The 27,354-nt window shown below is 43.8% G+C and overlaps 1 protein-coding gene and 1 pseudogene across 2 annotated transcripts in view; both read left to right on the forward strand.

The window, feature by feature from the left end:
• The window catches only part of MYO1E (myosin IE), a 214,987-nt gene that overhangs the window by 45,903 nt on the left and 141,730 nt on the right, over positions 1-27,354 (forward strand). The window lies entirely within an intron of this gene.
• On the forward strand, positions 15,749-16,250 carry LOC131752176 (large ribosomal subunit protein uL11-like; annotated as a pseudogene).

Here is a 27,354-nt window from a genome sequence, read left to right on the forward strand (position 1 = left end):
TATATATTGTACCACCTCCTCCATCTCTTCCTAAAACATGGGGCGATCACTGGGTTCTAAAACGTTCTGACATGTTGCTGACCTCTAATTACGCATATCAGTGTTCTTCCTTTAGCTCAAGAATGTGCTTCCATTAGTTGTAGATTGGAGTATGAAAAGAAAGGTGGTTGTGATGTAAAAGACTTGCCACTTCTCCAGATATTTCAGCCTCTTCACAGTGCTTCCACAATATAGTGAATACAACGGTGGACTATGCAAGGATGCACTCATACCTTTTGGCATTTTCTTCAGTTTGTCCTTCTACATCAGTCAACAAACTTCTGTAAAGAGCCAGCTAGTAAATATCTTAGTGGACCATTTGGCCTCTGTCACAGCTTCTCAGCTCTGCCATTGTAATGAAATCAGCCATAGAGAATACATACATGAATGTGTGTGGCTGTGTTCTAATAAAAACAAGCAGCGGGGGCTTCCCTGGTGGCGCAGTGGTTGAGAGTCCGCCTGCCGATGCAGGGGACATGGGTTCGTGCCCCGGTCTGGGAAGATCCCACATGCCGCGGAGCGGCTGGGCCCGTGAGCCATGGCTGCTGAGCCTGTGAGTCCGGAGCCTGTGCTCCGCAACAGGAGAGGCCACGACAGTGAGAGAGGCCCGCGTATCACAACAAAACAAAACAAGCAGTGGGCCATTTGACCCACAGCTATAGTTTGCTGACCCCTGTTCTACATCTTTCCCATAAAGATAGGACAGATGCACTTATAATATTAACTGAATGCATTTATTAATTTGGGGTATTAATTTGTAAATACGCTAAAATTGAATCAAAGATAGATTTTTCAAAGTTCGTTTAGGAATTTACCTACAAAAGACTGTGTTATCACAATATTTAGTTCTTTACACTGTACATTTGACCCTTGAACAACATAGGTTTGAACTGCATGGTTTCACTTATACGTGAAATACATATACTTTCAATACATATACTGGAAAATGTTTTGGAGATGTTTGACAATTTGAAAAAATTTGCAGATTAACCACATAGCCCACAAATATTGAAAAAAATTAAGAAAAAGGTATGTCATGAAGGCATAAAATATATATAAATACTAGTCTGTTTTATCATTTATTACAGTAAAATACACACAAATCTATTATCTATTATAAAAAGTTAAAATTTATCAAAACTTATGCACACAGACACTTACAGACCATACATGGTGCCATTTGCACTTGAGAGAAATGTAAAAAAGATGCCTTATTCAATCATAACTGCACAAAATTAAATGTAGAACAAGCTGTACTACTGTAATAATTTTGTAGCCAATGTTAATCTATTTATATTACAGGTAAGGCTTCCAGTCAACAGTAGGCTATTCCCAGTTAAGTTTTGGGGGAGTCAGAAGTTATATGTGGATTCTTGACTGTGCAGGGGTCAGCACCCCTAACCCCCGACTTGTTCCGGGGTCCACTGTAGATTGAAATAGTCTAAGGCCTGGCAACAGACTTTAGGAATATTTACTTTTTTCAAGTATTTGCTTTTTCTCAGATTCTCAAGTATTTACTTTTCTACATGCTTAGTCTAGCAGATTTCACAGTGCATTGTCATTTTAAATTAGTGCCATGGACCTAATGCCAACTATATGCTGTTCAGCGAGGAACTTGTAAAAGGGAGAGCAAGGAAAGGCTGCAAGAGGGAAGTTCACTTTAAATGATCCTTGAAGTCAACATCAGATACCTTGAGAAAGAAGCCACCACTGCTTAATTTGTAAGATCTTCAATTACAGGACTTTGATTATTAACCTTAAAAAAAATTCTCCTTCAACCATTTCAAGCCATGTGGAATATCTATTACTGCTTAGGAATTTACTGTGGTTTTTCATTGATCGCAGCCCCAGACTCTGGCATATGTATTAATTTATTTGGGCAGAGAGTACAGGAATCCACATGCAGAATAAAGTGAACTTTCTGCTGAAGCAGAATATTGAAGCTGGGAATGATTAATTCTTCAAAAACGAACCATCAGCATTAATAAATATTGAATTTTAAGACGGTTATTTTGCAGTTTTCTTTTTAAAAGTACTGAGGTATTCTGACCAAGTTCCCATTTAAATGGGAGGGTTTTTTCCCACCACGAACAATATTTGTTTAGAGTCATTAGTAAATTATTAATCTGCGTTCCAGTGTTACATGTTTGAAATACCAGTCCTCCCTGTCTGTGCTGGATTTGATCTCACGCTGTAATCAGTAGAGCGTTCTGGGAAGTAGGAATGGCTGTGGTTTGCTCTTTTCAAGACCTTAAGAGAGAATCAAAAAGCCTGGGTTATAAGGAAGGAGGCCTGCCTAGTGCTTGACAGCTGGCAGTTTCCATACGGAGTCATGTGAGGCCATGAACTTGGAAGGAACACTAAATTGTGGGAAAGTTTGGGTGGGCTTCCTCCTCCCTCTGATTTGCAGACATCCTAGAATGTCCTTCAAAGTGTTTCTGCAGCTCTTTTGAACAGATGTCAAAATCTCTTTTGGTTTGGAGCTACCCCAGATATTTATATCCTTTGGTCCATTTTCTTTCAGTAGTGCACGTTTAGATTTGCTGTTGGTACATCTAATGAACTGGGTTGGTCCTAAGATTCTAGGAAGCTCTGCCCCTGGCTCCACATCACTTTCTAGCTTTGGAACAGTGGGTAAGTCACTTAACCTCTCTGGTTCCCTCAGTGAATGGAGGTTATGACAGTATGTACATCACAGTGTTGCTTGAGGATGAAAAGGAATAACTTGTGGGACCTGGCATGAGGTTTGCTCCACTAGAATGTGGGGGAAGCTCCTTGGGGAAGCTGTATTCCAGTGCCCGTAGCAGTGCCTGGCACACAGTAGGAGCTCAATGAATATTTGGTAAATAAATTTTATACTGAGCACTCAGTAAATGTTAGTTATTACAGTCATTACTGATAGTATTCTCATACTTACTATTACTTAAGTTAGCCTCAGACTCACATTTCATTTTGAGTCCCTCCTTATCATCTGCTGATGACAGGAACGTTTATGAAGCTGTCAGCAGAGTGCTGGATTCAGATCCTGGTCTGCCCTGGTTAATTATGTGCAAAGTTGCTTAATCTCTCTGAGCTACTTTCTTCATCTGTAATAATAGTGCCCTCTCACAGAATTTAAGTGGGTACTATAGCTCTGCCTTTGTTTTGAGAATACACAGTCATAAACAACGCCGGTATCTACTCCTTTCCCCATTTCTTGGGTATTCACATACCCTAACTGCTTAACCCTGTAGGCGCTGTAAACTCCATACTGGAGTCCATTGTGGATTGCCCAATGTATGGAGGTCTAGTGAAGTCCTTTCCCCAGGGAACAGCCATGTTGAGAAGGTTTGTCAAGTGGCCAGATTTCCTCTCCACATGGTTCAAAACATCTGTGTTTTGATCAGGCTGATCTCTGGACAGCTGAAATGTATGTATGTCCTTTCAATTCCCATGATGTGTCTTCATAAGATACTAACCATAATGCTACTTCATGTTCTGTGGATTGGAGAGATACCAAAAACAGCACCACATCTGGGGGTTCACAGAGGTTGTAAAATGAAGTTTCTGACACCCTTCCCGATACCCCTTTGGTTCAGTGTCTCTGGTCAGCCGCCAACCCAGTGCAGGTGCGTTCCAGAGCTTAAAGCCTTGATGGTTTAAGTCTGGGAATGGGATCAAGTTCTCTTCCCTCCCCCAGCATCTCTCTTCCACGCCACACTCTGGGAAGTAGCCCAGATCCCAGTTGAAGCCACTTTCCCAATGCAAGAAAATGCACAGCTCTGCTCCTACCTCTTATCTTTGGTTTGAGCAAAGGCCGAATTCCACAAGGCCTTTTAGTGCCTAGTTAACACCCAGGGGTGAACTTTTTCTCACTCTGTCTGTTGCTACCTCTGTCACGTGGCCCTGTGCCCGCTGGGTGTAGTGCGTTAGAATTGGAACTGTCACCTCGCAGCTGCTCCTGCTGGTACCAGCCCACCAGCACCTGAGCCCCACCAGCCCTCTCCATCTCCTTCAGAGGTAGGAACCTCCGGGAGGCTTTGCCTTCTCCTCTGTCTCCTTTCAGCAAGGGGTGAGCTCCCGTACTCCTACCCGTACTCTTGTGCCCACCTCCTTCTCTGTCGAGACAGCTCCCATAGTGCTGGGGAGGAACAGGGAAGAGGGTGTCCCTGTGGCTAATATTCCTTTGCTCACTGGCCCAGGATGTATCTGGAAATGGCAGCCCAACCCAGCCTTGCCCTGACTTCACTCTTTCCCTCACTCCCAACATCCAGCCATCAACACATCTTCTACTTATAAAGACACAGCAAATCTGACAGCTCTGTATCACTCCATAGCTGCCACCCTAATTCATAGACCACCATTTCTCACCTAGAATGGTATAGAATATTCCTAATTGGTCTCTCTGCCTCCATTCTTCCCCTCCTGAACCCTCCACAGAGTGTACTGTTTTTCATTTTGGGGGGGTTTTAAAATAAATTTATTTATTTATTTTTGGCTGAGTTGGGTCTTTGCTGCCGCACGCGGGCTTTCCCTAGTTGCGGCGAGTGGGGACTACTCTTCATTGTGGTGCGCGGGCTTCTTCTCACTGCAGCGGCTTCTCTTGTTGTGCAGCACGGGCTCTAGGCATGCGGGCTTCAGTAGTTGTGGCTCACGGGCTCCATAGTTGTGGCTTGCGGGCTCTAGAGCACAGGCTCAGTAGTTGTGGTGCATGGGCTTAGTTGCTCCGCGGCATGTGGGATCTTCCCGGACCAGGGCTCAAACCCGTGTCCTCTGCATTGGCAGGCGGATTCTTCACCACTGCGCCACCAGGGAAACCTGTACTGTTTTTAAGGTAGATAAATGCAAGTATTTATATCATGCTTACAATGTGCCAATATATAAAGTAGTATTTAGACTAGGTTTCCTTTAAAAAATGTACAAAATGGCATAGGTAAACAGGCATTGAGTTTAGCAGTGCCGAGCAGTGACCTGGGACTGCACTTGTATTGGGTGTGGGGGGACAAGTGGCAGAGCTTTGTCCCCTACAAGGTGGAGGACCAGAATGGGAATTCCTGCTTAGAGCTGTGTGCTCCATGATAAGAGTCAAGTGGGAGAATAACTTCCCCCCAAAAGGGAGACGATACCATCATGGCCATGGTAGTTCCTTCTCCTACTGAGGCTCCATGCAGTAAGCTCCACCCAAGTTCCAGTTCCTAAGGGTGTGTGTAGATGATTGCTGAATCCTGTTGCTTATGACCCTCCTACTCTTTGTACCCTGAGGAGTTCCCTGACTTGCTGTTTTACAAACCGTTTTTACTTCTCTGGGTGGTGGATGGGATCAGGGCCGCTCAAGCAGTAAGAGTTGGACTCTGAACTGGATGCTTTTGAGGCATTTTTCGGTGTCCTTTCTATTCTATTGACGAAGGGAGGAATTTATGTAGCGATCACATCTTTAATTAAAGCATAGCTATAAAGATTGCAAGTAGCAATGCATATTTTTTATTATTATTGATCAGTTTTTTTGTTTGTTTTTTTCTTGGCCACGCCATGTGGCTTGCAGTATCTTAGTTCCCTGACCAGGGATTGAACCCAAGTCCTCGGCAGTGAAAGTGCCGAGTCCTAACCACTGGACCACCAGGGAATTCCCAGCAGTGCATATTTTAACACAAAAGCAAGGTCCATAGACAAAACCAGAAAGATAAAACCATAAAAATGTAAATCCATTGTGTAGGAGTCAGAGTATTATTTTAAAACCAACAGATGTCACCAGTTGATATGACATTGAAGAACATCTTGTGATTTTAAATTGGAAGGTGGGTTCAGGCTGACCACCCAGCTAATCCTACTGTGCAGTTTTCCAGAGGAAGTGAGAATTATTTGTGTATTGAGAGAAATACATAGCTGTCTGGGTTTTTCCTTTTTCCATATAAGCACTTGATAATGAAAAAATGTACCCAGTAGAAGAGGAACTAAACCTTTGAGTTTGATTAGAGTTTGGTCTTTAAAGTATCCAAAACCATTTAGAGTGTGTGATGACTCTTTTCTTCCCATTACTTTGAAAGTTCTAATTGTTGTGCTTTGAGAAGGTTCTTGATGCCTCCACATTCTGATTCGCTGGACAGCCCTGGTCACAGAGGTCAGAGCTGGAAAGAGCTGTGAGGGTCAATCCATGTCCCCCATTTGACAGGTGAGAAGATCAAGGCCAGATACTGAGAGTCCAAAGACCTGCCTAAGCTAATATAGGGTCACGACAGATGCAGTGAAAACAGACACCAAGCTTCCACACTCAGCAGCTTTTTCCCAGCCTTGATCTGTTTAAGAAGCAAATACTTGTTTAATTTTAACTAATTGAATTAATTTACCAAAAAATAAGGAGGAAATGCTAGATTACTTTTAAAAATGACTATTAATACGCTTTCATTTTAAAAAGCTTACAAAGTGATTGGACGTACATTTTAGTTTATTTTTATTTTTTATTTTTTTTGCCTGTGACATGTGGGATCTTAGTTCCCTGACCAGGGTTCGAACCCGCGCCCCCTGCATTGAAAGTGCAGAGTCTTAACCCCTGGACTGCCAGGGAGATCCCAGTTCTTATTTTCTAAAGGATGTATTATTAGATAGCACTATCATACTCTAGGAAATCCTGAGTTGAAATGGTAAATCATCTCCACTAACAATTTATCTCGGAGCTATGTGCTGGTCAGCTGATCTCACACCCTGCTGACTGGGACTCATTACAGGAATTTAAGGCCTTCTGTCAAGCTTTGATCATTTCTACAAAATCCCTGGTTATGTAATTTGGAGATTTTTTTTTTTTTCCCCCTAATAGTAAAGAAAAGTTGAATTAGTTTAGATTGTGAAAACCTGCTGAAGGGAAGATAGTTCCCCAGGGTAAAGTCATATCTTCGCAAAAAGCCTTAGAATGCTAAAAATAAAAACAAATTCAACTATTATTTTAAATTTGTAACTTGCAGTTGAGATTCTCCTCAAGGCCTTCTTCACTCCCTGATAGAAGTAAGGCCCTTAGGAGTCTTTTAACATCTTTAGGACATAAGACTCCTTCTTACTCCTAAAGTTTACTCAACAGTCTGACCAAAGTAGGTGTAGCACTTGGGCATTCATTCAACCAGTAATTCTGAGGCTCTGCTCTATGTTGCTTTCTGTGTGAGGTGCTTAGATAGGAATAAACAGACAGGACACAGCTCTCTCCTACCTGGGCTTCAGGGAGAAGAACATTCACCTTGAACTTGGGGAGCTCTGTGTGTCAGCATCTCTGAGATGCTCCTTCCCCCCCTTTTCTCACCTTGAACCAACCCAGATTCTCCAACTCTCCTGACCGCTCCCCCAAATCTGCCCAATTGCCAAAAACGAGACAGCTTGATTTTCTAGAACAAACTATTCTCTCTTATACGACTCAGGATTTAACTGATTTGACCAACACTTGCCTATTGTGTGTCCACAGACTAGGGACACTGCTTATAAAGACTGGGTTTTCTAAGAGTTCGATGTTATGTACTATACCTCATTGTCCCCATAGATATATGTACTTGTCTGACTTTGTGCCATGTCCTCTGACCTCAGAAAATCAAGTTACCTCACCGTCTCCCACTAAGCCTTCTTCTGTTTATAATTTGTAGCCAAAGTGGGTCCTGCCCTCTAGGACCGAGGCCACATGGAAGGATGCCCCACTTCATGCAAATGTACAGGTGAGACAAGGGGAGATTCCCTCCCCCTCCCCTTTAGGTCTTGAACCTCAGATGTCTCTAGGATTCTGTTTTCATCCTGCTCTTGGAAGCTTCCTCTGTCTCCAGGCAGCAAGGAGGGGCTCCTGGGGTCAGAGAAGTCTCTGTGGGCACACAGAAGGCTCTTTGTAGCTCTGAACTCAGAACAGCAGAGCCCTGAAAGCTTTAGTAAGAATAGAAGGTGACAACCCCCAGATGCTCTTGTGGGCCAGCCAGATCCCAAGTCTGCTACTTTCCCTTAACCTCGAGGCCCCCTCCCCACCTAGGGCCCACAGCCCACACCAGTACTGATGCAGTGCACACAGCCCTGCTCCATATCACCCTTAATTCTATTTTTTTCCACCCTTAATTCTTGAGTAGGAATTTTAATTCTCATATTGAAACTATTTCTTTATGTATCATGTTCAGAAATGACCACATTTCATCAAAACTAAGTCTCCATCTGTTTATTTTTTTAAAAAACTGATGTTTATTTTCTGTCAACCTTATTTCCATTTTCTGTTGCCATTGATATCTTTTCTTTTTTAAAAAACAACTATTTATTTAATTTTTAGCTGCGTTGGGTCTTCGTTGCTGCATGCGGGCTTTCTCTAGCTGCGGCGAGTGGGGGCTACTCTTCGTTGCGGCACATGGGCTTCTCACTGCGGTGGCTTCTCTTGCTGCGGAGCACGGGCTCTTGGCACGCGGGTTCAGTAGATGTGGCTCACGGCATCTAGAGCGCAGGCTCAGTAGTTGTGGCACACAGGCTTAGTTGCTCCGTGGCATGTGGAATCTTCCCGGACCAGGGCTCGAACCTATGTCCACTGCATTGGCAGGTGGATTCTTAACCACTGCGCCATCAGGGAAGTCCTGTTGCCATTGGTTTTTAAGACGCACCATTTAAAATGTATATTTAGGAAGGAAAAATGCTGTTAACTAAAAAGAGACATGTTATCAGTTGTAAGATACAGTCTGGTTTCAGCTGTGTTAAAATACAAAAACAAAACATTGTGTTTCCCCTGTTCCCTCTCCCTACCAATGTGCTTCTTAGAATCAATAAAATCTGGGTCAGGACTTGATTAGATTTCACTTTCGCTCTGACAGAGCTACTTAGGTGGCTAAAATAGCCATGTAAGCAGGACAGTTTCCTTTCAGCCCATCACCGGCTCTCTTGGCTTCCTTATAAACCATGCTAGGTAAGCACTTTGAACTTGAAAAACATTTGACTGTTCTCTCAAATGGTCTGGATTGTTTAACCACAAAAAGCTTGGGCTTTTATGTCTACAAGTGCTGTGGGTTTCTTTTTTTCTTTTAATTTCACTTTTCAAAACTAAAAAATAGCTCGTAAGGTCACGATTGTCAAAACCATTTGTAGGGATCGACACAGCTTCACTGGGACTTCCCTGGTGATCCAGTGAGTAAGACACCACACTCCCAGTGCAGGGGGCCTGGGTTCGATCCCTGATCGGGGAACTAGATCCCACATGCATGCTGCAACTGAGAGCCCACATGCTGCAACTGAGAGCCCAGATGCCTCAACGAAGATCCTGTGTGCCGCAACTAAGATCCAGCACAGCCAGAATAAATAGATAAATATTTTTAAACAAAAGATTTAAAAAAATACAGCTTCACTGTGACAGTTTCTTAAGCTATAAAGCTGGCATTAAGGACACCCTTTCTCAGAGGAGTCCAGTAGCGTCATCCAGGGAGAAGGGTAACACTGAGAAGTGACCAGTGAAGGAAAAAAGGCAGGATGTTAAGAGAGATCTATCTTGGTGCTCTTATGTTCCAGCTTTCCCTTGTCCAGAAATCCTTCTGACAATTTCTGACAGTGTTCTTGAATATGTTATGTCTCAGAAGGGAGCCTGCTTATTTCTGAACAGCTAAACTTATTAGAAATGTGAGGGCAATTGTATTTCTTTTGTTTTTCTCTTTTAAAGGAATTTTACATAATCCATTTATTTTCTTTTGAAATTAGAATAAATACAGGTTGCCACAGAAACTTGATGTTCAAGCTAAAATTCATTTTTTTTTTTTTTTTTTTTTTTTTTTTTTTGCGGTATGCGGGCCTCTCACTGTTGTGGCCTCTCCCGTTGCGGAGCACAGGCTCCGGACGCACAGGCTCAGCGGCCATGGCTCACGGGCTTAGTTGCTCCGCGGCATGTGGGATCTTCCCGGACCAGGGCACGAACTCGTGTCTCCTGCATCGGCAGGCGGATTCTCAACCACTGCGCCACCAGGGAAGCCCTAAAATTCATTTTTTGTGTGTGACATTTATCCATTCATACTGGTTCTGCTTCTCTAGATTTACCCAGCCACGAAAGTCTTTCTAACCCATTATAATGTCTTCTGGCTCCTCTGAGATTTATAGCAAGTATCCAGTTCCTATCAGACATGAAGTTAATTTATGGGTTTATTTCAAGTTCAGTTGCAAGTTCAGCTCTACAGTTTACTGCGTGATCTTGGGTAACTCACTAATTTTTCTCATCTTATGGGGATAATAAACTAATTTACTTCTCACAACACTTTATCTCAAAGTTTTGTGAGAAATTAGTTGATGCATGTAACTCCCATTGTACAGTGCCTGGTAAATAGTAAGTGCTCAATAAGTGTTACTATTCTTAGTCACTATTCTGGTCAGCTTCCTCTTCTATCCCCTACCTCCCAAACTGGAGTAAAGCAAAAACATCTTTACTACTTTTAATTCCTTCATTTCTGTGAATGGCACCACAAGTGTTTCTGTCTCAGAATCCTGAAATACTGATGTCATTTCCTTTTTTTTTTTCCTTCAGTCTTTCCCTTGATTTCAGTGTCTAATTAGTTATCAACTCTTCTACCCACCTCTTCCTCTAATTCTCACGACCACTCATTTTGACAATTATAAAAATCTACCACCTGGTTTCCTTGCCTCAGCTTTTCAGGACAGTGTGGTTGTTAACAGCAGGGACTTTCATGGTAGCCTCACTTGAGTTCAAAATCTGATTCCACCACTATAGGAGTGAATGGGCATTTTGAGACTTAGGTCCAGTATCAGTGAAATGGGAGTCTGTCTCTTCCAGAGTGATAGTTGGGTAATTCGATAATATTATAGGTCTGAGAAGGTTTGGGTACACCTGAGGCATTCATTAAATGCCAGTTACCCTCCCCCACCCCTCCAGTTCATTCCATGTTCAGTGACTACATGAATTCCTGAATCAATGCTTTAGTTACATAGTACCTTGCTCAAGAACCCTCTGTGACTTGCCATTTCCTACTGAGGCATGTCGAAAGTCTTCAGCACACACGGAACATGGAACAGAGGTTTTCGGGCCAGGCTGGGTGTGCTTGAATCCTGGCTCCAGGACTTACTAACGACCTTGGGCAAATTTCGTGACCTCTGCCTCCAAGTTTCTTCATTTGTAGAATGGGAGTGATGATAATGTTACCTACCTCGTAGGGTTATCATAAAGATTGAGTTAGTTACGCACGTACGGGACTTGGAAAGGTCCCTGACGCCCGTTGTCCCAGGCCTTCCCTGATGTCCCACCAGCTTTCTTTCTTGGCACTTCTCTCATGACTCTTCTTTTGTACTCCTAGGCTCCTTACAAGCCAGACAATTTGTTTTCCCAAAGCTGTCCCTCGCTTCTGTCTCCCCTTCTCTTGAAGGTCTGTGTTGCTGCTCTCTTCACAAATTATTTCCTCTTTTGGTTTACCTTGGAGATGGCAAGTTTAGAGTTTGCCCCAAGACTCTGGACTGTTTACATGATTCATATCAGATTAAATTCTCTCATCCCTCTCCTTCCAGGTTTCTTTAGGGAGGAGGATGAAAGAATATGTCTTACCATACATGCTTCTTATCAAACTATTAGAATTGCTTCTTAGTCTGTCTTTATGCCTCATTGGACTGTAAGTCCCAAGAGGATGAGAAAAGTACCTGTCTTGTTCATCTCCATCTCCCAACTCATAGCATAGTGTCTGGCACATAATAGGTACTCAATAAATATTTATTGAATAGATGGGTGGTGAGCAAGATTGGAAAGTATAATGCCTGCCGTTTCCAAATTGCAAATATCAGATGCACTTTCTTCTCTGCCTAATGGAGGAAAGCACTCCTAGCAAGAACGCAACTCAATGCTGTAGAATACTCGCGGGCTACTGAGGTTATCTGGGGGACTTTGCTATTGACAAAGTCATGGGAAGTTGGTTATTAGCATATATGAGTGATCTCTTAATAATATCAACTTTCACAAGTACTTGAACTGAATCCAGATTTATTTTCCTAGTATAGTTGCAATGTTTAATATGCATTATTTGCTTTGTACGATACCTTACTTACATAGCACAGTGCTTTCTTAGAAATAATGAACCAAGAAAAACTCACATAAGTCCTTTGTGAAATGTGCAATGGAAGGCAATAGAACCAGTATCCAGTCTACACGTGATGAAATGAACTTCATCATTGAAAGACCAGTTTATTTGGTAGAAAGTGATCAGAAATAAAGTAGGAAGCACAAATGTGAAAAAGCATATGTAATCATTTGGTCTTAATATCAGAATTCTTTCTGGAGTTTATTCACTTCCATTCCATTTCTTTCTTTCTTTCTCTAATACTGCTGGAAAGAGAGAGTACTACCCACGTTTTTTTTTTTTTGGCAGACTCAGGTATAAGTTAATTAACATTTTGGCCTCCAGTCTGGAGAGCAGACCCTGTTCTCTTTGTAATGGGTGCTGTCAAGGAAGTTTTTCAAAGGCAGAGGGAAAAAATGGTACCCACTCCACTGTCAAGGATTTTTATGAGGGTCAAGTGGCCTTGGAAAGAATTCAGGCCACAATGACTTGGCTGCTACAAAGAATGCCACAGCCCTGTGACAGGTTAGATTTGCCATAAACCTGCATTCACTAAATTCTTAAGATAGTGAGAGATTGTTGCACTGTAGCCCAAGAATTTCTTGTATACTTTCGTTTTTCCTTTTTTTTGCAAGTGCAGGTTAGATAGGTTGCTGCCCTCTCTTTGCTCACTTTTCCTCTTGCTGTTCTTGCCCCTTCTCAGAATCACCATAAGCCAAATCACCCTAGGACTTGTTGGTACTCCATGCATCAACATAAAAAATATTCTTTAGGGTCCACACATTGTTCCGAAAATGTCTCAGTAACTGATGGGACATGGCTTATTTGTCCTGGGGAAGTCTGATTTCATGCTCAAGTTCCACCCTGTGTGAGTTTTTATGCTAAGCCTCAGACAAATGTAGTCTTGACTTAAGGTGTGCTAGTTTTATTATTTTTCTTAACAGCAGCAGTAGCATTGGAGCATTATTTCCAAAGGCGAAGGATTCAAGGAGGTTGAGGTGATATATGAAGTCATTCAATCTTCCTAACAGCCAATGAAGTTTCATTATCATCTGCATTTGACAGATGAGGAAACCGAGGCATGAAGAGGTTAAGTAATTGGCCAAATTTTTTTTTGGCAGGTCAGGACTAGATTTTTTTCTAAGGTTCCTTTCAACCCTGAGAGATGTAAATTCTTCTCTGGGTGGAAATGGCACATCAGGTCAAAAATGTAGCAGAAGTGAGGGAGGGAGGGAGAGAGAGGTGCAGGGGGGTGTACTAGTTAAAGCTCTGGGGAGATGCATGTAACTTCCTGGGCTTCCTTACAACATCCAAGGAAGTAAGGGGAGGAGCTATATAGCTTCACGGAGTTGTGAGGGAGACGTTGGATCTTCCTTCAGATCAGAGGTTACAAACTGCTGACCCCCTAGCCTCCATGGGACCTGAAGATGTGTTTATTTGGCCCATACATTAAAAAAAAAAAAAAAAAACTGTGACGGAGTTTAAAAATCAGATTTCATGTGAAAATCTGAATTTCCAGCTTCACTAGATAAATCGGATCTGGCAACCTTGAGTCCTCATTTCCTGGGGTGACATTTGGCTGGAGCAGCATAGGGGCTGCCCTCTTCTTCAGACCCTCCAGTCAGCTCAGCTTCCCCACTGCCTACATCAGCCCTTTATTATCTGCCTGGACCCTGTAGGCATTTGCCTTGCAGTCACCCCTCTGGTGCAGGGTTTCTCGTCCTTGATACTGCTGATATTTTGGACCAGATAATTCTTTGTTGTGAGGGGCTATCCTGCATGTTGGGGAATGTTTAGCGGTATCCCTGGGCTCCATCCACTACATGCCAATAGTACTCCTTCCTCAGGGTGACAGCCAAAAACGAATGCAGAGGTTGCCCAGTGCCCGCTGGGGAGTAAAATGGCCACATGAGAACTACTGGGTTTGTGTAATGAGCCTGAGCCATGAGCCTGAGCCAATGGCAGCTCCATCTCTAAGCGTCTCTGTTATCAATTTCTGGACATGAGAATCTGATTGGTCTCACTTGGCTCAGGGATCTCTTCCTGTGGTCAGGTGGCAAGGTGGCATTGACCATCATGACTGCGTCCTCCCGCAAAAAAGGGAGCAGAACAGGCAACCCAATAGGTGTCCATCGTAAGAAGAGGGTTGCCAAAGATGCTATGTGAAAACAAGAGAGAGTCCAGGAGTAACTCTCAATAGCATAACAATCTTAACTTTCCAAAGGATGTTCTTTGTACCTATTCCCTCATTTTATTCTCTCCAGCGTTCTATGAAATAGCCAAGGCATAGAGTTTGCCCTTCTAATTCAGCAAATGAGGAAACAGAGAGAAGTAAATGTAGTTGCCTCAGTGCACAAAGCCACTAGATAGAACCCAGGCTTTCTGGAGCTCCCTGCTCCTCCGGTTACCCCTGAAATAGCAGCCCTCTGTAACACAGCACCCTGTCTACTCCGGGGAGATTGAGGGAGAAGAGCAAAGCCAGCGGTCAGCAGACAGCCCAACCCTGAAAACATGAACGACTCAGTCACTCATGTCTGCAGAGCAGGTTTCCTTGGCAGGAGGCCACCCTGTCTAAGTCCTGCTCCAGTCCGTCTGGGTGTAACCCTGCCATTATGGTCTCTCCGGTTTCAAATGCACAGGAACAATTAAGTCATTCTCATAATTTCATGTGGTACAGAAAGTTCCAAGCCAAAAATACCATCCTTGCTTCCTACTTTTAGACTTCCAGGGAACTTCCCCCTCCTTCCCTCCCTACAATTCACTTTGATTCCTTCTATTTTTCTCTTCTTGAATGCATTGCCCAGACACGGAGTCCTAGTTTACTTAACGAGGAGCTGTAGACCCAACACAAATCAAAACAAACCCAACCTCCATTTGGCAGGAGTGGTGAAGATAGGGAATTGACAGCGGCCCTCCAGTACAGAAGGTTAAAATACAAAAGAGTGTGCAGATCTCACCTCCAGTGTATGGAAATAAGAGAACTGATCACCAGATGATCACAGAAGGATGGTGGGTTGACAAGGGAAGCAGTTGTATCTAGTATATTCCTATTATTATTTCTGGGTCCTAAGTAACCACGGTCATATCGCTTTCTTTATCTTCAGTATATAAAATTTCCTGTCCCATAGGACTGTCACATCAGTCCTGTGTTGCTTCCTTAAATGATTAATTTTTTTAGATCTTTCTCAGATGTTATATTAACAGTAACTTCCCGACAGACAACTGATTTGGTCTGTGTGTACACACACACTGACGTGTGCACACACTGTCTCTGCCTTGGTGCCGGGTACATGTTGCTGGACCACCATTTAGCTTATATCAAGAACGAAATGAATTCCAGTTAGAGATGATTTGAAAGTTTCTTCTGTAGGAATAAATATTATAAGCTTATTTGTAACATGTCTTCTCCTTAGAGCAGTGGTTCTCAAAAACTTTAGCCTGCATCAGCATCACTTGGAGAATTCATAAAAACACCATTTGCTGGTCCCACTCTCACCCCCAGAGCATCTCATTCAGTAGGTCTGGAGTGGCGCCAGGACTTTGATTTCTAATAAGTTTCCAGGTGTTGCTGATGTTGCTGTCTGGAGGCTCCTTCTGTGAACTAAGCTAATCAAGGATGGTGCTTTGACTTTCTTTGGTCGTCCCAAATCTGGGTTCATCCAACACCAGCTGCCTCTACCGTGCCACCTAAGTTTGACCCCAACGAGATCAAAGTCATGTAGCTGAGGTGCACTGGTGGGGAAGTTGGTGCCACGTCTGTCCTGGCCCCCAAGATCGGCCCCCTGGGTCTGTCTCCAAAAAATGTTGGTGATGACATCGCCAAGGCAGCTGGTGATTGGAAGGGTATGAGGATTACAGTGAAACTGACAATTCACAACAGACAGGCCCAGATTGAGGTGGTATCTTCTGCCTCTGCCCTGATCATCAAAGCCCTCAAGGAACCGCCAAGAGACAAAAAGAAGCAGAAAAACATTAAACACAGTGGAAACATCACTTTTGATGAGGTTATCAACATTGCCTGACAGATGCGGCATCGATCTTTAGCAAGAGAAGTCTCTGGAACCATTAAAGAGATCCTGGGGACCACCCAGTCTGTCTGGCCGCCACCCTCACGACATCATAGATGATATCAACAGTGGTGCAGTGGAATGCCCAGCTAGTTAAGAACTGCAAAGAAAAATAATAAAGGGTTATTTCACAACCGGTTGGGGGGGGGCGCGGAAATGGTGCTTTGGGGAATTCCTTGGTGGTCCAGTGGTTAGGACTTGGCCCTTTCACTGCTGAGGGCCTGGGTTCGATCCCTGGTTAGGGAACTAAGATCCTGCAAGCATCTCAGTATGGCCAAAAAAATACATAAATTTTAAAAAAATGAAAGCATCACAGTAGTATCCTACAGATCAATTAATAATTCCAAAGGTAAAATGTATCTTTAAAAAAAAAAAAAAAAAAAGAATGGTGCTTTGAGCACTAAGTGTCCCTAGCGGTAGTGATGACTTGCTTCTTCTGCTTCCGCGCCTTATCTGTGTTGTCCCTGGAAAACCCCCCTCCTCCGATTGGCCAACCAAGTCCTCTGCATCTGCCAGGCCCAGCCTAAGTTCCTATTCCTTCACCTACTCTTTCCTGACTACTGCGCTTCACACTTTTCACTTCCCTTCTCTGAACCCTTCCAGTTTGGGGAATAAGCCATAGGATTGACTCTGCTGCCTGCGTCATGAGCCTGTTGCACGTTAGTCCTTTCCACATCGAGACTGAACACATTTGATGAGTGAACGTGACTATGCCTCATATACTCTTCTGTGTGTCCATGCACCTTGCACAGGGCTAAGCACATTGTAGATGACTCAATAACTTACTGATTGGTGAACGCTCAGCGTGAATTCAGAGAGGAAAGAGAATGCTGCATATACAACCAACTGATACTACCTGATAAACCCACCAAATTTTGCTTCTGATATGGTCACCCCTGCGACTTCTGTCCTCAGAGCCACAGATCCTACTGCCTGGACTTCGGTCTTCAGAGAAAGGACGTTACGGGCTGGTTCCAGCTGGAGGACACCCAGGATGGTTGTCATTACTGTGTCTGTTGTCAACTGTGCATGAGAATCAGTCCCTGGACTCCAGGGCAGAGTGATGGCTGGAGGTCAGCGTGCAAGGAGAAGTGTCGAGAGGAGGGGATGTTGGTGATGTGCTGGAGAAATGAGTTGGGACCAGATTCTGAAGGCTTTACATGACTATTAGGGGCTTGGAGTTTGTCCTATAGAAAATGGAGGGGTTTTTTTTTAACAAAAAGGGGAATGAGGTTATCAGGTTTGTTCTTTGGAACCATAATGTGGAGGCCTCTGGCTTCTTATGGAGAAGGTAAGAAACTAGCAGAAGCAAACTTGTGAAGTAGAGTTGTTTTGATTTGAAGGCTTCTTCTTTCTTGATGGTCAACTCTTCCCACCTTTCTTTAGATATTGTTTTAGTTTCCTAGGGCTGCTGTAACAGATTATCAAAAACTGGGTGGCCTAAGACAACAGAAGCTTACTCTCCCACTTGTGGAGGCTAGAATCCAAATTTGGTCAGATCACGCTCTCCCTGAAGGCTCTAGGGGAGGATCTGTTCCATCACTCCAATCTCTGCCTTTGTCGTCACATGGCCTTCTCGCTGTATCTCTGCCTCTTCTCTTCTTATAAGGACATCAGTCATACTGGATTAAGTCCCACCTAGTGACCTCCTTTTAACTTGATTACATCTACAAAAACCCTTTTTCCAAGTCAGGTCACATCACAAGTACTGGGGGTTAGGACTTTAACATACCCTGTTTTTGGAGGGGGACACAGTTCACAGTTCAACCCACAGCAGACACTTAATTTGCTACACCTTATTGCTTTAGGGCTCAAGGAAGCAGTGGGCTTGCTGCTGTAATGGGCCCACTGGTTAACTCACCTGTGTAATGTGCTCTCAGGGAGGGTTAGGAAACTGCTGCCATCTCCAGTGATACCAACAGCTCACTTAAGTAATCATGCAGGGTGGGTGCACAGGACCAGGCAGCAGCAGGTGGGGAACTGACCGAAAAGAGCAGTGAGGGTGCTCTTGCAGGTGAGAAATAGTGAGACCTCGAGTAAGTTGTGGCTATGAGAATAGACAGGAGTGGGCAGAGTGGAGGCACGGGTCTGAGGTAGAACCAGTAGGATTGGATGCCGGGGGAGGAGGAACTGAAGGCTTGTTATCAGCCTGTTGGAAGATGTGAAAGTGAGTGTGTGTGTACAGGGATGTAATATCTATCTGTGTATTATATATATATATGTGTTATTTTGGGGGGGAAGTTAAACAAGGCCTTAGAGACAAGTTTTTCTTTCTTTGTCTCTCATCAGTTAACTCAAAAGATGCTTTATTGTGCTGGAAAGGAGAGTAATAAACTGGAAATGATATGGAAGAAAGTGAAGAGCAACCTTGGAAATCCATGGGGATTAAAGATATTTTTAAAGGAAAAATGGGGAAAAAAGAAAATTTTGGCCCACAGCCTTCTGAGAAGTTTCCTCTAAATGGTGTGTAGTAGTTGTCTCAGGGCATGGCATCCACTCACCTAAGTGGACTTTTTTTTTTTTTTTTAATTTTAATTTTTTAATTTTTATTTTTGGCTGCATTGGGTCTTTTTTGTTGCTGCACGTGGGCTTTCTCTAGTTGCTCTGAGCGGGGCCTACTCTTTGTTGTGGTGCATGGGCTTCTCATAGCAGTGGCTTCTCTTGTTGCTGAGCACGGGCTCTAGGCACGCGGGCTCAGTAGTTGTGGCTCACGGGCTCTAGAGCGCAGGCTCGGTAGTTGTGGCTCACGGGCTCAGTTGCTCCGCAGCATGTGGGGTCCTCCCAGACCAGGGCTTGAACCCGTGTCTCCTGAGTTGGTAGGCGGATTCTTAACCACTGTGCCACCAGGGAAGCCCTAAGTGGACTTCTGACACAGCCCTCCATGCCCTTCATTCGGGTCCGTTCCAGGCCACACCCCAGGCTGAGACTGGGCCACTGGCTGACCTCTAGGGAGACTCCCATGTTCTTTGTGAACATAAGCTGCCAGGTCATGGCATCATCCTCATAATGTTCTCTTCACCCTTTAGTAGCTGGCTTTTGCATCTATTATCTCATTTGGTTTTCACAACCTTGGAACAATGGAAACTCCCATGACAGGGCAGAAGGACTGAATTTCAGTCCTTTTGGTTTTTTTTCTGGGAGTGGGGGGTTAGTGTTTGCACAAGACACTCAACTTCTCAAAGCTCTGTTTTCTCATCAGCAGTGAACCAACAGCCCCGTTCTTGTAGGATCGCTGTGAGGATGAACATCAGACAATGTGTGTACAGTGCTTGGCTCAGAGCTGGTGCCCAATACATATTCATTCCCTTTCCCCTCCTTTTCCATCTTCTTTCTCTTTCTTCTTCCAGGTTTTGTGACTCTTGGGGCCAGAGCTCTTTGCCATTCTATCGCACTGGAAATAAAACACAAATAAATTTAAAAATAGAGAAATTATAAACAAATTCCTGTAGAGGGTTTGTTTTAAACTCACTGGAATCAACGATAAACTGCATACTCATCCGAAGGGCTAGATTAGGGGTTTGGGAGTAATGGAAGCAAACCCTGAGAGTGAAGGCGAGAAGGAAATGTCCGAATTATAATCGGGATGAACGTAGATCTAATTTGAGAGACAGAGTCTGCTGCCATCTCTGTCCCTTTCCCACTCTGGTCAGTCGTAGCTGATGCTATCTGCTTGTTCTTCCAATAGAAAACAATTCTGCAGAGCCTCATCCTTCTGGCACCCAAGGTATTAATGCAGTTGCTGGCGGATCTGGTTGGCTAACCAAGGTGCTACCCAAGGTGCTGGAGAGTGGCCACCACCCAGGTCATCACGGCAGCACTCCTGGGCGACGTCCACTTGGGCTTAGTTTCACTCTGAAGTTAGAAAGCAGTGGCCTACATTTCCAGCTACATAAAACTGGGAACGTTGATCTAGTCAGGCCTGCCCCTTCAGCCTTCTGTCTCTGTGCTCTCCTGTGTTTCCCTGACAGCACTGCTTTCCCAGTGCCGTTCTACTTGGTCACATCCCATCTTAAAATCCCTGATCAGAGGTTCCGTGTCAGAATCCCTCCCACAGAGATGTTAGCTCAAGGTGCATAGATACAGGTACCAGAAAGCTTACTGCCACGTTGCTCGTAACCCAAAGGGCCATCCACGGGGATTTTTGGATGGATGGCTTCTTGAGCAAGTAACTCACCCTCTCAGAACTTCTAGCTCCTTGTTTGTTACATGTAAATTACTAATATCCAGCCTGACTATGAGGACTTATGAGATGATGAGTATGAAAGCACTTTCTAAATTGCAAAGGGTTTTACAAATGTGAGGGATATGATGAATCAACAGTGAAAACAGTCCTTTGAGGCCTTTTACCAACAAAGGCATTTTTATATATTTAAAATCTTGCCACTCACAAATTTAATATTTGAGGTTTTGCCAACCTGGGGAGCAGTTGCATAGCAGTTTGCAGTTTCACTGAACTGTATATATTTTCGTCCCTCCATAAATGTGCATATCTCCCAGGAGGATGAGAAGTGAATAGATGAAGTAGTAGAAGTTAAAATAAGATTACATTATAGAGTCTTTAAAGGTTCATTAAAACAGATATTTGTGCAGTATCTTTTATGCCCCTATCAAAGGGCTCTGGTTTATTGGGAGTGAGACAAAAAGGTAAAAATTAGAAATACACTGTGTAATTAGGTAAGCCATCAATACACTCATAAAACAATTAGTAAGCATAGCAACAATAAAAAATGCATACCAATATACACCATGATTATAAACAGATTCTGTAGCCTGGTGCTCTAGAAGAACTTCTGGAATTAAGTTTAATTTTATTACATTTAAATGGGGGGGAAAAGTCCCCCCCGAGACTATGCAGATGCAGTTCCGAGTGGGCTTTATTGTTTGTTACGGGTGTGAGTGTTTATTTCTCTCCCATTGAACATTCTGGATGTAGACAGTGCAGGGTTGGTGTGGAGCCCTGCAGCTGTCTGGGGTGCAGGCTCCCTTCCATTTCTGCTCTGCCACCCACAGGGTGTGGCACTGGTCCTTCTGGGCTATGGCCACCACCTGCCAATTTGGAGCAAGGGGTGGGTAAGGGGGTCACGCCCCCTCCCTTCTTTATGACGCATCCTAGGACTTGCACACACCCCTTCCACTTCGTCACCAGGCCACACCTAGATGCACAAGAATCTGGGAATGAATTCTTTATTGTGAGTAGCTACGTGCCCAACTAAAAGCCAGAGACTGCGTCACTCAAGGAAGGTAAGCACAGACGTTGGGGAGCGATGTACAGGTGTTCCCACCCTTCAGCCTCCTGTCTGCCCAGGAGCTGATGATAAGGGAGGAAGAGAGGCAAGTCAGTGCAAGAAGATTGTGACTCAAGGCTTATCCAATCGGTCACGGAGTTCCTGGGGCAGTTTAGTGCTGATGATATTTTTGGTTTCGCTAAGGAAAGGTTTCGTTTGAACTAAATTATTATTGAATGACCTTTTTGACTTTCTGTTCGATTTGAAGGCTGCTCAGAGGCAGCTGTTTGAGAATGAAGAGGCAAGTGCTGACCTCCTCTGGCCTGACACAGCTAGACCTCAGTGCTGTTGGAGACGGCTTGGTGCTCACAGCCCTGGACCCAGACAAGGTCCCTCTGAAACCATGGCCAAGTGAGGCCAAGCAAGGCCTCAGCGGAATTTCGTCTAAGCACAGACTAAAACAGAGTTCCCGTACAACCCACGATACCCACCAGACATCTTCTCCCCCCGGCTAGTAGGAGTAGCCACTGCTTCTTTACCATTTTATGGTCCTCTCTGTCCTCCAGTCAGCACTCCCTGTAGATCACATTTATTGAGATACTCAGTCATAGAATTGCCATGCTTTCTGACCGCGCCCAGTCTAGAGCAAACCCTTGTTTCTTTAGACCTCCCTAAAAACCATCCAACCAAAGCCGATCCTGGAATAGATTCTGTGGAAGGGGTGATACTGTCCTGTACATTAGAAAATCTGTGTTCATTTAAAGGAGACTTGACCTCAACCTGGGGCCAGTTTCTTAACCTCTGAAAGCTTCAGCTTCCTGATCTATAAACTGAGGATAGTAATATCACCTTCACAAGTCTGTGAAGGTGCTTTCTAAAATTACAGAGCACATTACAAATCTAAGGAAGGCATTTAATGACGAATTCTATTTTTCTAAAATTCAATTTGAGCCAAGGTCAGTGAATAGCTCAGTTTATAACTTAATTTACATGAGTAAGTAATTTTGCATTCATAGTTGCCACTTATCTGTACTTATGAACTGGGAGCTGGATCCCTGGCCATTTCTACCCAAACCAGGGCAGTTTCAACAGAGCCCTCTTGAGAGGAAAGCTTTTCTGAAAAGAAGATAACAACTGTCATTTGAGTAGAGAAAAAGAAAAAGGCAAAAGTCACATTAGGATTTATTTTGTGTCATATCTAAGTAGTTAGGAGATAGCCCCCTTTTAAAACAAATTTATTATTTATTTTTGGCTACGTTGGGTCTTCGCTGCTGTGCGCGGGCTTTCTCTAGTTGCAGTGAGCGGGGGCTACTCTTCGTTGCAGTATGCGGGCTTCTCATTGCGGTGGCTTCTCTTGTTGTGGAGCACGAGCTCTAAGCACGCAGGCTTCAGTAGTTGTGGCCTATGGGCTCAGTAGTTGTGGTTCGCAGGCTCAGTAGTTGTGGCGCATGGCCTTAGTTGCTCCGCGGCATGTGGAATCTTCCCGGACCAGGGCTCAAATCTTAACCACTGCACCACCAGGGAAGTCCCAGCCCTTTCTCTTAATAGCCCTTGTAAAATTTTCACTGGACTTCAAAAGTCTAAAGGAAAACTCTAGAACTAAGAAATATTTCAGCTCACTATTTCTCAGGGCCACTATCACCCCAGTTTTGTGAAGAGATGAAAAGAGGCTACCTGAAGCAGTGGAGTAAGAATCCACTCTGCCTTTTGCTTTATGTGTGACCTTGGCCAAGTACCTGACCATTACTTTCCTCATTTAGAAAATGGAAATAGAGATGCTTGCCTTACAACTGCAGTTGTCTCTTGGTATTGGGGGACTGGTTCCAGGACCTCTGCAGATAACGATATCCTCTGATGCTCAAGTTCCTTTATTTAAAATAGCATAGTATTTGCATATAACCTAGTACATCCTCCCATGTACTTTAAATCATCTTTAGATTACTTATAATACCTAGTACAGTGTAAATGCTATGTAAATAGATGCCAGCATGTGGCAAATTCAAGTTTGCTTTTTGGGACTTTCTGGAATTTTTTTTCCCCAATATTTTTGGTCTGCAGCTGGTTGAATCTGTGGATGTGGAATCTGCGGATATGGAGGACTGACTGGACTTCAGCCATCACTCCAATAGGATAATGTATGTGAAAACTCCTAGCTGTGAAGTGCCACATATTCAGGAAAGGAACCATTGTATTCCTGGTGGTCGTATTTTATTGGGAGAGAGCCTGCAGGGCTGCTTTAGTATAACAGGCTGCATTAGAGTGCTGACTTTGTGCCAGTTGCGTGTATGATAAATTTTGCCACCACTCTTGCAAGGTCTGTAGAGGGCCAAATGAAAGGAGATGTTTGTGCCTCGGTGCCAGTACTTGGAGACATAACCCAGCTGTGAGTTACACAGCTTACTCCAAGGGGAAATCTAGAAGGCACTGTAGCCTCTCACTTTTGTGTTTCAGACAATGGATTTCATCAAGCTGGCAGCTGATTCTACCCGTCAGATTTAGACTTGATTGGAATCTGAAATTGAAGGCTTTCTTTGCAGCATGGAGCTTACCTGTTAAGCTGGTTTCTAGAAAAACCAACCGGGGTGTCACATTTTCTTTTATGTGTGAATCAGTTAATATGGTAGGTAGCTTGGAGTGATGCTAAGGGCTAGTCTCACCAGACAACTGCTGAGAGCATTTCCTTTCTCTACCCTAGAGATGCTCTAGGCTGGCAGACTAAAGTCATAGGTGCCCTGGCCACAGTGACATTTTCTCTTGGGCAGAAGTGGAGATACCTTGACCGGTCCTTACATTCCAACACCTTTTTTTTTTTTTTTTTTTTTTTTTGCGGTTTGCGGGCCTCTCACTGTTGTGGCCTCTCCCGTTGCGGAGCACAGGCTCCGGACGCACAGGCCCAGCGGCCATGGCTCACGGGCTTAGTTGCTCTGCGGCATGTGGGATCTTCCCGGACCAGGGCACGAACCCGTGTCTCCTGCATCAGCAGGCGGATTCTCAACCACTGCGCCACCAGGGAAGCCCCCAACACCATTTTTATATTTGAATTGGCAAAAGTCTTATTTGCCTTCAATACCTTATCTTTACATATGTATAGACCTTGTATATATTCAGTTGATAATGCACTTTACATCTCATTGTTCTATTATAAATTTAATAAGATCAGTCAAGGCCAAGCCCTGAGGGGTGCCAAGCACTGTGCTAGGTGGACTCTGGAGATTCAGAGAACAGGGGACAGGTTTCCCTGTCCACATGGCACTCACAGTCAAGTCAGAGAATCCGTTGTATTTACATCTAATTAATGTCAAGACAGCAGGTCAAACCCAGTCATCGAGATGGGTCCCAGGTTTAGCACAATTTCTCTTAATGGTCCTTTGAGTTTGGTAGTGACACTCTTCGTGGATGAGGAAAGTGAGACCAAGTGGCCTTAAGTGGCTTCTGTGGTCGCCCAGCTAAAGTGGTCTGACTTGTAAGCCCTGGCCTTTTCCACCCCTACACGCTACCGTGCTGCTCTTGCCTTGTCAGCGTGCTTTCATAGCAAGCTGCCGTATCAAGGTGACAGATTAATGTCTCTGTTAATCATATAGAAGTTATATTTGGGGTTGACTGCTCTCTCCAGACATTTAGGAAAGAAAGCGCCCTAGTTATCTGGATACCTCCTAAATCTTACTTCACTAGCTAACTGATCTCCTCATTGGCTGATGGTTTCTGTTCACTTCAAGGTGTACTGTTTCTAACCTTTTCCTGCTTCACCTTTCCCCACCTCGATGCTTCTTATCCTGCCCAGGACCTGCCTGAGGTTTGAGCCACGTCCCCCGTCCTCATTCCCTCCAGTGGAAGCATTTACCCTTTTTTAGGTGTTCTTTGCACTCATTTAGAAACAGGTTTGAGGATGGGGGGGGGTGGGGGTGGGGGGAAGGGACATTTTGCAAAGTATTCATAATTAGTGTGAGGGTGTAAATTTGGGCAAGTTAATTAAATGGTATCCCTGATTCTCTCTCGATGTTATCACAGTAACTCATTTATATGGCACCAGTTTACAAAGGACTTCCTGTCTTTTATCTCACTGATTCCTCACTAACAACCCTGAGAGGGTGGGAACAAGGGAGTTTAAGTAAATCCCCCAGGCCACCCAGCCGGTAAGTGGCAGAAGAGGAAATGTGAGTCCCTTCTTCCAGCTCCCAGTCCTGGGCTTTTGCTCTCTGCCAAGTCACGGCAGAATATGGACTTCGTGATAATAAAGTTGGCTCCAGTGCTGAGAGTGGTCCTTACTCACTTTATTCCTTCCAGCATCCAAGAGAATCTTCTCAATTATAAATGATAGCCTCTAGCATTAGCCCGGAAGACACTGCTGAGGGTCCCAAGTGCTTTCACCCAATTTCCAGGCTCCCGTTAAATCTCTGAGGGGCATGAGTGCATCACAAATGAAGGGTAGCCTTCAAGATTGCAGCCGAGGGAGATAAGATTTCCTAGGAACGAAAACATTTCTTTCAGAGGAAAGAGAAGGTAAACTTTAGTGACTGCCAGGTTGTCATAATATAAACGGGGAACTTATTTTTAAGTGCTCAAGTGTCCATATGCATAGTAATTTGGAGTCCACATTTTCCTCCACAGAGAATGCTTCCTGGGCTGTTGTGTACATTAACTAATGTAGGTCCTTAATTGAGGAGATATATCTATGCATATATACACACACATATATATGTGTATATATACGTGTATATGTACATATATATACGTGTGTGTGTATGTATGTGTGTGTGTGTGTATATATATATATATATATATATATATTTGGCCGCGCCGCCCATGGCACGTAGAATCATATAGTTCCCCGACCGGGGATCAAACCTGCGCCCCCTGCATTGGAAGTGCAGAGTCTTAATCACTGGACCTCCGGGGAAGTCCCAAGGAGACATTTTAAACAAATTCTGAGGATTTATATGCTGTCACTGCTAAAATGTAAAGAGGAAAAAAAAGTATAAAATAAGCCCTCTCAAAGAGTTTGTTATTTCTATTACTCTTGTTATGATTATGATTTTATCATTTGAATGTTCCCTTAGAGTTAGTCTCTGAGCCCTTCAAAACAGCCTACCCACATTCTTCATAACCATACCTCCAACCCAAGGAATTTCTTTTTAAATTAGAACCCTGGAAGGCTTATAGCTAGTAAGCCATCAAGGGTTTCTAGATCTGCCAACTAGCTTACTGTCTTCAACCAGCGTCAACTTCCTTTTACATCATGTGACCCAATTCCAGATTTTAAAAACTGTGACAGCATCAGAGGTAGATTCACTTCCTCCTGTGATTAAGTCAGAGAGAGGGGTGGGTGGGAAGGATGGGTGAGTGAGAGTGGTGGTGGTGACTGTTAAATGGTTTAAACTTTTGGTGGTGTCTTTTGCCCATAAAGAGTTAGGAAAGGGGATGGCCTTCGGTGTGGGCAGGGCGGACAGAGCCCTGAGAACAGGAAAGCCCAGTCCACCCTCAGCCTTTCTCCAAGGACTGGTCTTGTCAGACCTACTGGTTGGGAAGAGCTGCCCTAGATTATCTAGGAGAGATTCAAGGGACCCAAAGCCCAGGCATTTAACACTTAGTGCTTTACCTGATGATAAATTATAATGTAGCGAATTGATCTGTAGGAAACAGTTGCTCAAATGCCTTTTCAGCTTCTCAGTGGCAACAAAGTATATGTGACAAAGCTCTTACATTAAAGATTTAGAGATTCCAGTTAGGATATTTAAAACCTTATGCCAGGTGGGAGATAGTATCGTATACCTCACACCAAATTGCTGAGTCTTACAGCTGGGCATTGAGATTTTTTTAAGAGCAGTGTTTGAGGTAGAAGAGAACAATTTTTAGAGAAAATGTAGTCAACTTCATTTAAATGGCATAAATGATGATTATAGCTGATTGTTGTCTGACAGAGTTTGGGCTGGTGTTTCTAAAATGAAATTACTACAGAGTTCTGGAAATGGGGTCATCAGGTTAGAATTCAGTTGTCTGCGAAGATCAATGATTTCT

Source organism: Kogia breviceps, chromosome 3, assembly GCF_026419965.1.
Source record: "Kogia breviceps isolate mKogBre1 chromosome 3, mKogBre1 haplotype 1, whole genome shotgun sequence".
Taxonomy (NCBI): Eukaryota; Metazoa; Chordata; class Mammalia; order Artiodactyla; family Physeteridae; genus Kogia; species Kogia breviceps.